The following is a 13,064-nucleotide window of genomic DNA, read 5'->3' on the forward strand; positions in this document are numbered from 1 at the left end:
AAAAAACCTCTGGATAAATGTTGGGCAAAGAAGCTACTTCTCACTCATTCCCCAGTCCAAAAGGTATTAAAAATAGAAAAATTTTGTTGAGACAGATTTTACCAAGTGATTAAAGGCATTTGAAATTAAAGCTTAGTGCAATTTTACTAATGATTTTGAAATATTGAAATTAGAATCTGTCAGGTGCCAAGTGCCTAAGGAACAGAACAAATCACACAGTTAGGCAAAGTCTCAGATAAAATTCACTCCATTTCAACTCATTCACACACGTTAAATGTATCTGCTGGGCTTAAGGATGGATTGTGGTTGAGAGTGCCAACTTCAGAAGTACGTAAGACATTCTGCTTTGCTTCAAGATTCAATGCAAGCCCTTGGCTGACTATTGTTACTTGCACAAAGATTATATGCCAACATTATTATTCTTGCCAGTGTAAACACCAAATGTGAGAGGCTGTTACAGTCTTTACTACAGCACACTTTTCACCATGATAATTTAAAATCATTCATGTGTTTTTACTTAGCGTTGGTATGATGCTTTATCCTAGGAGAACTCTTTGAAATTTCCATCATTAATCTTTCAAGCAATCTATCTAGGGGGATAAGTTAGGACTCCTGGCACTGTCTCACACCTGAGTATACAGAGCAGAAAGAGGTCATTGGACTTGAACCAAATCATAATATTTTAATACAAGAATGAGAACTAATAGCCCTGGAGTTTCCAATTTGTTGTTTAGCCATTTGGCTTATGCTCCTGCAAGTCATGTTACTTGTATGAATTTGGGAGAACCGTTAGGCCCCTGAAAGGTACATCTTAAATAGGAAGCAAATTAGAGGAATCAGTTGAGCTCAGCGCTCCTTCAAGAGAAATACTCTGCAACTGCCACCTACTATAGAGTTACTTCCCCCCTTCACTCCTATTTTATATTTTTCCGTATATAATGCAGAGAAAAACTTCTGTGGGAAGTTAGCCAGAATTTTCATGGTGTTTCAGAGAAAAAAATTTCTGACATATCTGTGGAAGGTCTTCATTTTGACAGCTCCAAGCCTTGGATTTGGGAGCTAGAGAACCAAGAAAGAATTTCTTCAAACTAGGAGTCAGGCAGAGAGAAGACCACTAGCAGTAGTGATAGGAATTATCCAGAGGAAGACTTTTTGTGGTACAGACCTTGGCGTGATTAGAACATCAGGAAAATTTGGACCAGATCATACAAATAATTTACAGAGCTTTTTCAGAGATATGAACTAGAAGCTTTATTAGGAAATCAAATGTCCACGATAGAACATTTTTAGCTGCTTGGCAAAAAGCCTTGGTCAAACAAAAAGAATTCAGATGCTTTTGGTGACAGCTGACGTGGAATAACTTTTTATAGTACATATTTTATCATGTGGCACAATTTGTGAATTTTCTCACAAAAAAAGTGACAGTCAACGGAGGCCTGTGTTTGTGGGTTTTATCTGTAAAAATAAAAGATCCAGGTTCAGTGAAAAATAAAATTCACAACTTATCAACATTCAAAAATAGAAAAAAGTTTCAGTGCTGTTTTAGGGAAGCTGAATGAAGTAGAGAATTGTTCATGATTAGCTTCTAAACTAAAGGAACATAATTTAGAAAACAACGAAAAAAAGTGTAGTTTTGTGTTATTTTTTGCCAGGGTTAGAAAGTTAGTCATAAGGAGATTTCCAGGAAGCCATAAGGCAGTCCAAAGGCTTCTAGATGAGTGAAATTCTTTATTCCCTTTCAGGATTCTTTGCTGTGGTAGAGAACTTTCTTTTGCATGTCCAACCTTGTCTTGAATGATCTATCTTTCCTTAGGATGTCTACCCACCTTTCGGGACTCAGTGCACATTTTACCTCATCTGTGTAGCCTGATTGCTCCATGGGTTGGGGAACCCCAAGACCACTCTCAAGCTTTATGCTTCACTAGAAGGAGTTAAGGGGAACAGAAAAAATTGCTATACTCATGGTTATAGTTTATTACAGTGGAAGGATGCAGATTAAAATAAGCAAAGGATAAAGGCACATAGGGCAAAGTCCAGAAGAAACCATGCACAAGCTTCCAGGTGTCCTCTTCCAAGAGAATCACATGGATGTGCTTAATTCTCCCAGCAATGATGTGTGACAACACATGCAATGTAGCCAGCAGGGGAAGGGCTGTGCCTTGGTGTTTCGGGTTTTTATTGGGGTTTAGTTACATAGGCAACTGACCTCAACCACTCAGGCTCCAGCATCCCAGAACAAAAATAGGCATCACCATAAATCACATTGTTAGCATAAACTATCTGATCGAACTAGTACTGGGTGACCCAAGACTTCGGGCATGCAAAACACTCTTATCAGGCAGAATATTCCAAGGGCTCAGAGCTTGTCTTCTAGAAGCCAGCCAAGGACCAATCCTAAAGTAGACAGTACTTGGGAATGTGCAGGGTTTGAGCAACACAGGCCTACTGAGTTATCTCTCTCCCACAAAGCTTACACCCCTGGCCCCTGGCCAGGCTCTCTTCCTAAAATGATCATATTTTTATGAGCACCTACATTTAGTATAGCATTTATATAACACATGCAGCAATAATATCAGCATGAATATACCTAACATTTCACAGATCCTGTGTGGGCTAGGGATAAACTTAAAGAAACAACCAATCCATCCTGTAAAGGCATTGTATGCATTTTTATATATTTGTGCTAATTTGATTACCTGCTGTCCTCCTTGATCTATTATTATTTGTACCTTGTGATAAATGTGTGCAGAACTATTTAGCATAGTAATTAACTAATGTTTAGCTAAATCCAGTTCTTCTCTGGCCAGTCATTTTCCATCAGTGCTATATCGTGAAGAGGCTTTCACTACCGCTTCTAAAACAGTTGATCATTGATATGGGTATTATTATATACCTTATTTATATAAGGCAGTTGAATCTTACTGACAATGGAAGTGTTACACTGTATTAAATATAGTCATGGTACAATTCAGTTTTATTACAAAACAGATCAGTTAAGAATTATATTGGTATTTGCAACGTCTTCCCAACAGAACTGGCCCTTGTCCATATACCAGATATTATTATGGACAGGAATCATTAAAATTGGCCATGGTTTGGTTATTTCTGGGTTCTAAGTCAGTTAGGGACAAAACCAGCTTGCCTTAGTTCGAAGTTTTATATTGAGACAGGTTTCCATTGTGTGCTCTTTTATAACCAAGCCTACTTCCTTCTATGGAGAGGACGCAAGTGTTACTCAGAATAGTTCTTATCCCTGCTAGCTGTACCACAGGTTATATTTTATTCTGATTTATTCCTGGAGTGAAAGCAGTCAGTGTACATCCATGTAAATTAAATTGCCTCAGAGAAAATTCCTAGGTTTGGAGATCCATAACATCCCATAAGTGCACTTCTTAAGCCTCAGTAGCAGGGTGGAAGGCCATTGCCCCATAGTTACTTTAGCCTTAATCTGTATTAAAATAGTCAGGAGGGGCACCTAGGTGGCTCAGTTGGCTGAGCGTCCGACTCTTGGCTTTGGCCTAGGTCATGGGGTTGAGACCCGTGTCGGGCTCTGTGCTCAGCAGGGAGTCTGCTTGAGGATTCTCTCCTGCTCCCTCTTCCCCTCCCTTCCCCTCAAATAATAAATAAATAAAATCTTAAAAAAAGTAGTCAAGAGGTACTGGTGCGTCGGGATACAGGCCCTTTCTCAGTGCTGGGTCCTAGTATTATCTGGCATTATTTATCGAGTTGGCTTAACTCACTTCACTAAATCCTTGTCGTCTTTTCAGGCTGGCTCCCAGTCCTTACCTTCCTCCTGGAAGAGAATTCCCTCTAATCTGCTTACTCTAGTTCATACATTTAGTTCATACATCATACATACATCTTTGAATATTGTTCCTCACTAAAATTGAATTCAGCTTGTCCCATGATGACTAGCCTGGCACCCATCTCCTCTAAAACACTTCTGTCTTGTGGGCCAGTGTTGTTTAACCCACTGTGCATGTTGTTGCCATTGTGTGCTAATGGCCTGAGTGCTGTTAGGATGCATGTTTTGTACCTCAAAATTTGGGTCTCTCAAATGTTGGGTTAAATGAGTGGTAGTCATGCCTAGATGTGATGTAGTGTGAATATGCCCTGAATAGGCTTTCCATAGCTTTCCTCATTTCAGGGTTGGGCTGCTCCCCAAGGGAATTTGGACCCACTTGTGAAGCCTACTGCTGAATTCTCATCAGAAACACACTGGTTCTTCTATTCTGGTTAATAGCTTTTCACCCACAAATATGAGAGCAGTACGTACTTGTACAGAGTACATGGTGGCATGTCAGGCATGCAGCTGTTTTCTCCATTATGACCAGGGGCCCTCCTAAGCATTTGCTTATCAAAGTTTACAGTTACACAGTGATCAGTCTGGCAGAAGCTGTATACTACACAGTTGCTGGAAATTTCTTCTCAAGTGATATCATTTATAGTATATGTTACCTGAAAACTGAGAGTCAAAAGATATTGGCACATTACTGGAGTGCCAACCTCATCAACAATTTGTCGAGTTCATCATCACATTATCTGACTAGAATGTTTCCCAGAGTGATACCATTCAGGTTTGCAGGTTGCCATTAGACCTTGTCAGATTCCAAAAGCAGGGGTGGTCTTGGCAACCATATGGCTTCATCGTTTTGGGCATCTGGTATAATTATGCCATGAGACAATATCATTCTCTTGCTCTGACTCTCTATCAGGGCACTAATGTGATATTGGATCTCCCTTGTTCCATATCCACCTATTCGTTCATTCCTTTCAGCTCCTATTTTTTTCCCTCTACATTTGTCATCGATTTTAAACTAAACTTCCCTATCTTTAGAAGGCACATTAGTTTCAGCAACTGTACTGGTCCAGACAGTTCTCAGGAATACCAGTCTAGCAAGAGCCTCCCTCTTAGCAGATTCCCATATATAGGATAGGGTTATGCAGGTACAGAACTAGTGAGGTATCTCCACTCCTAGGCAGTGTAGCTCTGTTCACTGTCTACCCCAATTTTGCCAAATGGGGTAAAGGCACTATAAGTTATTTGTGTGGGAGCATGCTGTGTCTCACATCGTTTGTGCTCAATAAAAACTTCCTGATTGATTGATTGATTATGGGAGTCTTGGACAACTATTAGAAAATGGCGTTATTATTTTTTCAACCCATCTAAGATGTTCTTCACCTCTTGATCGCATCTTAAGCAGATTATATAATGTTCTGATCTCTTTTCTATAATGAAGATCAGCCCCTTTTCTGTAATTGGGCTTTCTGAAATATTAAAAAAAATCCAGTCTAAATAAAACAATTATTTAGCACATGCAGTTGGCAGTATCTCTTCTCTTCGCACTGGGAAAAAGATACACTCTGTTATATTTCATTCCTCCTCCTGTTCTTCTTGCTTTTCTGACTTTTGGATAGGTAGGCAGTTAGAGGAACGAGAGGATGAAACATTACCTAAGTGGTGCTGTTCTGCTCTGGGGGTGGATGCTTCATGCCTTGTGGGCAACTACATGGACAAGGTAATTTGTTGGTTAATCTGGAAGTCCTTCCAAAGACTCTACCACACTGCTTCCAATATACTGGCTTCGCACGCTCTCTGGTTGGCTAATCCAGAAACACTGCGGCTTTATGCCCCATTGTGTTCTGTAGCCTTGTACTATGCGGTCTCCTCATCCTCACCCCCTCGGATGAGGTATCTGTGGCAGTGAGGGCCCAGTCCCGCCACCCTCCGAGTACTTTCTTGACCCAAGGAAAACAAGACCACCCTTGCTGTACTCCCATCGGGGCAGTTGCGACTGACCCACTGCTGCCCTCTATTTCTGTTTTGTGGTTAGGACTTGTTGCTTCCCTTCAAAATTTGCCAGACAAGGGAACCCATGTGTCTCTCTGCTCATCTATGTGCAGACTCCAGAGCATCCCTGTCAAGCTAGCTCAAGAACTCTGTGCTGCTCTGATGACAGGGTGGGGAGGCCTTCTGCACTTTTCCAAGTGTTCAGTTTGGGGGTGACAGGCCAATTTCCCTCCTTCATACCCAGTCTCCTTGAGTGTTTCTTTTGATCCTCACCTCTTTGTCTTGTGCACCATCCTTTCTCCTCCCAAGGCCACTACACTCTCCCTTTAGGCTACAGACTCGCTATTTCTGCTGCTGAGCAAATTAGCATAGAGAATCCTTAAGCAGTTTGGAACTGGCAGTATTACAGTTTCAACACCCCAACACTTGGTCTTACAGAAGGATTCTGCTCTTACAGGACAGTTACCACTAGAGAGGTATTATAACATCTCTTACAGCAAATGGGTTTGTCTGTAGGCAGGGAAAGGTTGCTGAGGAGCACAATTTTGTGTTTCCTTTAACTTGGTTCTCAGATACTAACATCTGTCACAATTTAGCACATTTGGACATTATGATATTTGAAAGAAATGATTTCTTACGTCTTTGGAGATTGCAGGTGGGAGGCTTATTTACTATGACCCTGTCACAGCTTTGGTTGCTGCAGTCATTTGGTAAGCCTATTATGGAATAATCTGTAAACCAGTCCCTGAAGATAAGTGGATTTCAGTCATTTTCATTTTTGTAATTATAATTTTAATAATTTCAAGGAGGGATGTGCTGGATTCAGAGGTTTCAGTCATGTCGTCTTCCCTAATTTAACTTAGCAGCTTTCTTTCTCTAACTATGTTAATCAGAGCTCTATGTCTGAATCTAGGGATTTCTCCCATTGAAGCTGGATTATGTGAAATTTTATCTCTTTTTCTCAAGACCTGCACAAATTTTGGGTTGATATACCGATTGCATTCTGTTTTTTATAAGTTTAGGTGCAGTGAGAAATTGGCAGCAGTATAAAGAATTAGCATTTGAATCCCTGAACTTGGTTCATAGATTCCTCTGGAAGTAGGGACTTAGAAAATTCTCCAAGTGACTAAGGTGAAAAACATTTGGGTCTAAATGAAATATTCTGTAGTTCATTGATGGGCACAAATAATAACTGCAATTTTCCCATTTGCTTTCAAGATTTCTTATGAAAAAGGACTCATCTTTTTCATGGTCATAGTGTCCTAGAAATAGTTGTAGTGTTTGTGACAGATTGCCAGGTGCTTAGATATTATTTTAATATAAGAAAATAATCTCCTATGAAGCCATTAGACTACAAGCTTTTGGAGAACAGACACTGTGTCTCGTTCACTATTATATTTCCATTTCCTAACACACAGCACTGTATTTGTAGTACAGACTTAATAGATATTTCCTGGATGGAATCAGATGCCCGTACTTACTGAGCGCCAACCTCTAATTCTGGGTGCTTTACGTGTATTAACTCATTTATGTGTCACAAAAACACTTTTAAGAGGTGCTGCTGTTATCTCCATTTTATGACTGGGGAAATTGAGGCAAAGAGAATTAAGTAACTTTGCCAAGTAAGCAACAGAGCTGGAACTCAAACCTAGGTTCTGGGTTGAGAGCTTGCACACTTAACCGCTATGCTAACCTACCACTCTTCTGAAGGACCGGCTGTCATACTGACGTTGGAGGGCTATAGAGATGTGCTTTCTTGGTGTCCCTGGGGGAAGGAGGGTGAAAGGTACAAACTTCCAGTTATAAAATAAACAAGTCATGGGAATATAATGTACGTCATGGTGACTATAACTAATAATACCGTATTACATATTTGAAAGTTGCTAAGAGAATAGATCTAAAAAGTTCTCATCATAAGAAAAACTTTTTTTTTTTTTTTTGGTAATTATGTATGACAATGGATGTCAACTAGAAAAAAAAAAAGATAGAGATCTTTGGTGGATTTTTGACAGCCTAAAGTTTTCCAATGCAGGGTCTCTTGTCAATAGATACTTTATCAACAGATATTTTCCTAACAAGTAAAGCTTTGTACTGTCAGCAAGAGGCTTTATAATCCATTCTTAATTACTGGTTAGATTTATGTGTTTTCCTCAGAATTGTCACATTTAGAACGGTGCAACATTTGGGCTCATGTGCTATACAGTTATTGCCCTTTCCATTGTTTTAGAGGGCTGTCTAGCTTGCCAATAGTCCTGTTGACCATGGACCTGGTGTGAACCAGGGCTTACTTGGGAAAGACTAGCTGCCAGAGGCCTAAGCAAAAACCCATAGCTATGGGCCAGTAATGCAGTGAATACCTCATGAAAAGAAAACCCCATTAGGATGGGCAGATGACTGGCTAACTGACTGAGAGCAGAGCAGAGATCTTAAGGAGAGAGAAGGTAGAGAAGATTCAGACTTTCACATCAAAATAAGTAAAATAGGAATTAGAGGAAGGAAAACTGAAAAAAAAAAAAAGAGAGAAAAATGGCAAGTCCAGGAGGTTAAGGAATAAGATAGCCTGAGTCTATGTGGGGAGCTGGGAGGAAGGTGTACATATGAATTGTAGGGAGAAGCTAAAGTAGGGCCAGGAACCACCCACATCTCTACTTTGCTGATTTTGTAAGCTTCAGTCACACCCCAGAGTGGATGTGTTGGTGCGGAAGTCCTCAGTGAAGTCGCTAGTTCCAATGGATCCAGTTCTTTGATGCAATCTTTTGGCACATCAGGTTTGAGTCCTCCCCTGTCCATAATTCCAGAGATGTAGTCTCAAAATAATTCAAAACGACATTGTTATCTCTTTCAACTGCCATGAAAGGACCAACAGCTATAATCTGTCTAATCAGAACTGCAAGCATTCACCCATTTATTTACTATTCAGCAAATATTTATTGAGAGCCCTGGTTACATACAAAAGTAGCTGAAGCCAGGGCATATTGGGAAGTTATAGCTCTGCTATGAAAAAAAAAACCAGCTACTTCATTTTTTAGAGAGGTTGTTACGATCTGTAGAACTATTTAGGAAATAACTTTTGGGTTCAAATAAATCTAGCTCTTAAATCTGTGCAAAAACCATCCTTGCAAAATTCCTGGATCTGTTTTCTGCTACTCTAGGCCAAAGCCATTTTGTTCTTTACTTCTCTGCCCATAATTCAGTTGGCCTATTTATATCTGGATTCCATCCTCAAGCCCAGGACGATCTGGATGGGGAACTTTCTGCAGGCAATCCTGTTTATCCAAGACTGCGGGTGCTCAGAAATGAAGGAGGAGGGAAGCTAAAGTGAAGTGAGAACTGAGGTCATCACTTGGAAATGGATCGTGCTTGAACCTGAAGGAGAGGAGGAGCACAATTATAGAAGAGGCAGGGCCCTCAGAAGGTGTGGGGCTAGAACAAATTGTTATATATTCACCACCACCCTTGTAATTCCAAGTGAACTTCTGGTGTGTACGTGCGGGGTGTGTGTGTGTGTGTGTGTGCATGTGTGTAGGTCCAGACTTCCACCCAGCATAATACCTCATCTGTTCTGCATAGTTCTGGAAGGCCAGGACAGCCTGTACTCGTACTGAACACTCTAGATAATCTTTTCTGACCTTCATGGCAGATTATGGGAATCTGAGGTGAAAAGTGTGATCTATTTGAGTCTTGCTCTCTCCTTGGGCTAAGGCACTGCCTGATGTTAGAATTAGCTAACCCCTGGTGTGTGTGTGTGTGTGTGTGTGTTGGAAGAGCTCTTTTATTTCTGATTTTGTTATATTATCTTCTATTTTTATTGTCTGTGCTATTTGCACTGCTGACCCTATCAGTTTCTTTTTCTTTCTTTCTTGCTTTCTTGCTTTCTTTCATTTCAATTCCTTGAAAAGCAGACAACCCTCTCCACAGTCCTTGTCATCATCCTGGCCCCATACCTATTCCATACATCGGGCCCCTTGGTAGCCCAGTGCCTTACCTTCTACCTGTACCTCATCCCAATTAACTGTGGGTGAAAGTTCTAGACATTGTGGCACCATTGCATGTCAGGAATCAATACCTCTGCTTTCATCATCCCATAGGCATGTCCGAGTCTGTTTAAACGTTGCTCTCTTATGGGGCGCCTGGGTGGCTCAGTCGGTTGTGTCTGCCTTGGGCTCAGGTCATGATCCCACGGTCCTGGGATTGAGTCCCGCATTGGGCTCCCTGCTGAGCATGGAGCCTGCTTCTCCCTTTCCCTCTGCCCCATGCTCTGCCTACTTGTTCTCTCTCTCTCTGTCAAATAAATAAATAAAATCTTTAAAAAAAAAATAAAATAAATAAACATTGCTCTCTTACTATGCTGTTAGCTCTTTGAGGAAAAGGACTTTTTTTTTCCCCCAGGAGGTGGTTGTCTGTTTCCCATTCAGGTAGTTCAAGTGTTGTGCATAGATTCTGGCACACAGTGAGAGAATCAATAAATATTTGTTGGATGATGAATAAAAATAAATAAATATTCTGGTAACTTAGAAATTGACTCTTGTTAATAAGAGGAAACAAAAACTAGAATGAGAAAGTTCACTATACACTGATATTGAAGATATCAAAAATACACTGTTAAGTGAAAGATCATGGTGCAGGATAATAGCAAATAATAATAATTATTACTATTACTACCACCCTGTCCACCAGAGAGGTCTCCCTATTATTTCCAGACAGGTTGCTGATTCAGCTTTCTGTGAAGAAATCCCATTCTGTGAGTGTTGAATTCTAGAGCCACTCCTGGTACCAACTCTCTGAGCTTGGTTCTCTAAAAAAGGGACCTTATTGGAAGGGGGTTGTCATCCCGGAGAAGCGACAATGAAGGAAAAAGGGAAGTGAACTGAGGAAGAAATCGGAAGAATTACAAGGGAGTGTGCTGCTAAGGAGGCCAGAGCTTCTCAAGAACACAGCTGGAAACAGAGGTGGCATTTACAACTCTACACTCAGAACAGTCCTCTGCGAAGGGAGGGTGGGTAGGAGGTGGACAGATGACCAACTTACCTTCCTGCTTCTTCCTGTCTTGTTTTCCATTGGTTGGCGTATGCTCTTGGGGACATTAACTCCCTCGCATTTCTGGGTTGAATTACTAGCTGCTTTAAGTAGCTTCTGGAGAAGCTAATGCAAGTCCAGTATAGTCAGGATGCTAAGGTGTCTCCTTGTTGGTTGTTCTTTTATATTTACTCACATATCTGCTGTTCCCAGTGTTCTTCATTCTTTCCTGTGGACATGAGTTACCACCTAGGGTTATTTCCTTTTAGCCTGATGGATTTCTTTTAGTATATCTTGTAGGGCAGGTTAGCTTGTAACAAATCTCACATTATTTTATTCTGGGAATGTCACTATTTCATATTCATATTCATTTTTGAAGGCTGATTTTGCTGGAGATAAAATTCTTAGTTGGCAGTTTTTATTCTTTAGCACTTTGATTATGTGATTCCTCTGAATTTTTGCCCCTATACTTTCTGATGGGAAGTCAGCCATTATTCATATTATATTCCCTTTAAATGATAAGTTGATTTTCTCTTCCTACTTTCAAAATTTCTTGCTTGCTTGCTTTTTTTTTTATTGTCATTGTCTTTCACAAGTTTCGTTATGATGTGTCTAGGTGTGAATATCTTTGTGTTTATCTGAATGTTGTCGAGCTTCTTGGATATGTAGATTAATGTTTTCTAGCAAATTTGAAAAGGTTAAAACCATTGTCTCTTCAGATAGTTTTTCCGTCCTTTTATCTCTCTTTTCCTGGGATTCCCATTGCATATATGTTGACATGCTTAATCTTGACCCTCAGGTCTCTGAGGTTTTGTTCATTTTTCTTCAGTGTTTTTCCTTTCTGTTCTTTGGATTGGGTAATTTTTATTGTTCTATTGTTCATTCATACTTTATTCTCTCATCTCCAATCTGCTGTTGATCCCATGTAATGAATTTTTCATTTTGGCTATTCTACTTTTTTTTTTTTTTTAAAGATTTTATTAATTTATTTAGTTAGAATGAGCCAGGGGAGGGGCAGAGAGGGAAAGGGAGGGAGAGGGAGAGAATCTCCAGCAGATTCCACACTGAGCACGGACCCCGAATTGGGGCTCAGTCCCGTGACCCCAAGACCATGACCAGAGCTGAAACCAAGAGTTGGATGCTGAGCCACCCAGGTGCCCCTTGGCTATTCTACTTTTTAACTCTGGAGTTTCCATTTTTAAAATATGGGTTATATTTCCTATGGGTTCTCTATTTGTTGAGTTACCATTACCATATTTTTAAAAATTCTTCCAAGTATTTATAATAAATGCTTTGAAATTTGTTGTCTAATAAATCCAACGTCTCCATCTACCTGGAGATTTTTTTAAATGATTTTTTTCCTCTCAGTATGGGTCACACTTTCTTTTTCTTTGCGCGTTTGTAATTTTTGGTTGAATGAACCCTAGACAGTTTAATTAACATTGTGTAGCAACTCAGGATTCTGATTTGTTTTGTTTGTTTCTTTTTCTGTTTTTTTTTTTTTTTTTATAAATTCCCTGAACTTAATCTGTGGCATCTTATTTCCCCCATTGTGTGCAGACACTTTTATATCTGGTCAGTTTATTTATTCTCTTTTTTGCTTGTTAGCCAGGCTTTAGAGAGGTGGCTCCTGTGTCTGCATAGTTTATTGGTCAGCCAGTGACTTGGGCAAAGGCTGTGCTCAAACACTGAGCCAGTAAGACTTCAACCCTCTGCTGATGTTGGAAGTGCAGAGGTCAGCCATTTTTAAATCTCTTTTGGTTTTTCTTTACCACTGGGCTTTCTTGGGTTTCCCCTGTACATCCCTGTGTCTTGCAGGCCAAGGATGTGTGGAGGGAGAACTTATTGAGCCCTTCTGTGACTCTCTCATTTCCAGCATTTATTCCATCTTGAGCACAACATCAAGCTAGAAAAGAGATAGTTTTTTCCTTATTACTTCCTGTTGAGGCCCATGATTTTTAGGGAGAAAGCCATGAGTTCCCTACCCTTACCTCCTCACCCCCAGTCCAGCCCTTTTCAGATCAGAGTGGCTGATTTTCCAGCAGTCTCAATGCTGGTAAGACCACTACTCTTGTCTGTTGAGTTGGGGTTGGGTATACAACCAACCCTAGGCAATGAGGCCATAGACTGTTCTTACCTGAAACTATAGTAGTTCTTCAGGATCAAGTACTCTTCCAATGTGTTGTCTGAGTTAGGTCTATTTCCAGAGCCCTGGAATAGTTATTTTTGACAGTTTAGACCAGTTAAGATTTTGTGT

At 40.3% G+C, this 13,064-nt stretch overlaps 1 long non-coding RNA gene across 6 annotated transcripts in view; it reads right to left on the reverse strand.

Annotated features, from left to right (window-relative positions):
- Window positions 1-13,064, reverse strand: part of LOC144379767 (uncharacterized) — a 65,461-nt gene that overhangs the window by 21,371 nt on the left and 31,026 nt on the right. Inside the window, exon 4 of one of the 6 annotated variants that reach the window (XR_013443136.1) lies at window positions 1,285-1,455. The exons of the other annotated variants lie outside the window; for them this stretch is intronic. This is a non-coding gene — a long non-coding RNA (uncharacterized LOC144379767). Of the gene's footprint in view, window positions 1-1,284; window positions 1,456-13,064 lie in introns of those variants that run through there. 6 annotated transcript variants of the gene reach the window in all.

Source organism: Halichoerus grypus, chromosome 13 (assembly GCF_964656455.1).
Source record: "Halichoerus grypus chromosome 13, mHalGry1.hap1.1, whole genome shotgun sequence".
NCBI lineage: Eukaryota > Metazoa > Chordata > Mammalia > Carnivora > Phocidae > Halichoerus > Halichoerus grypus.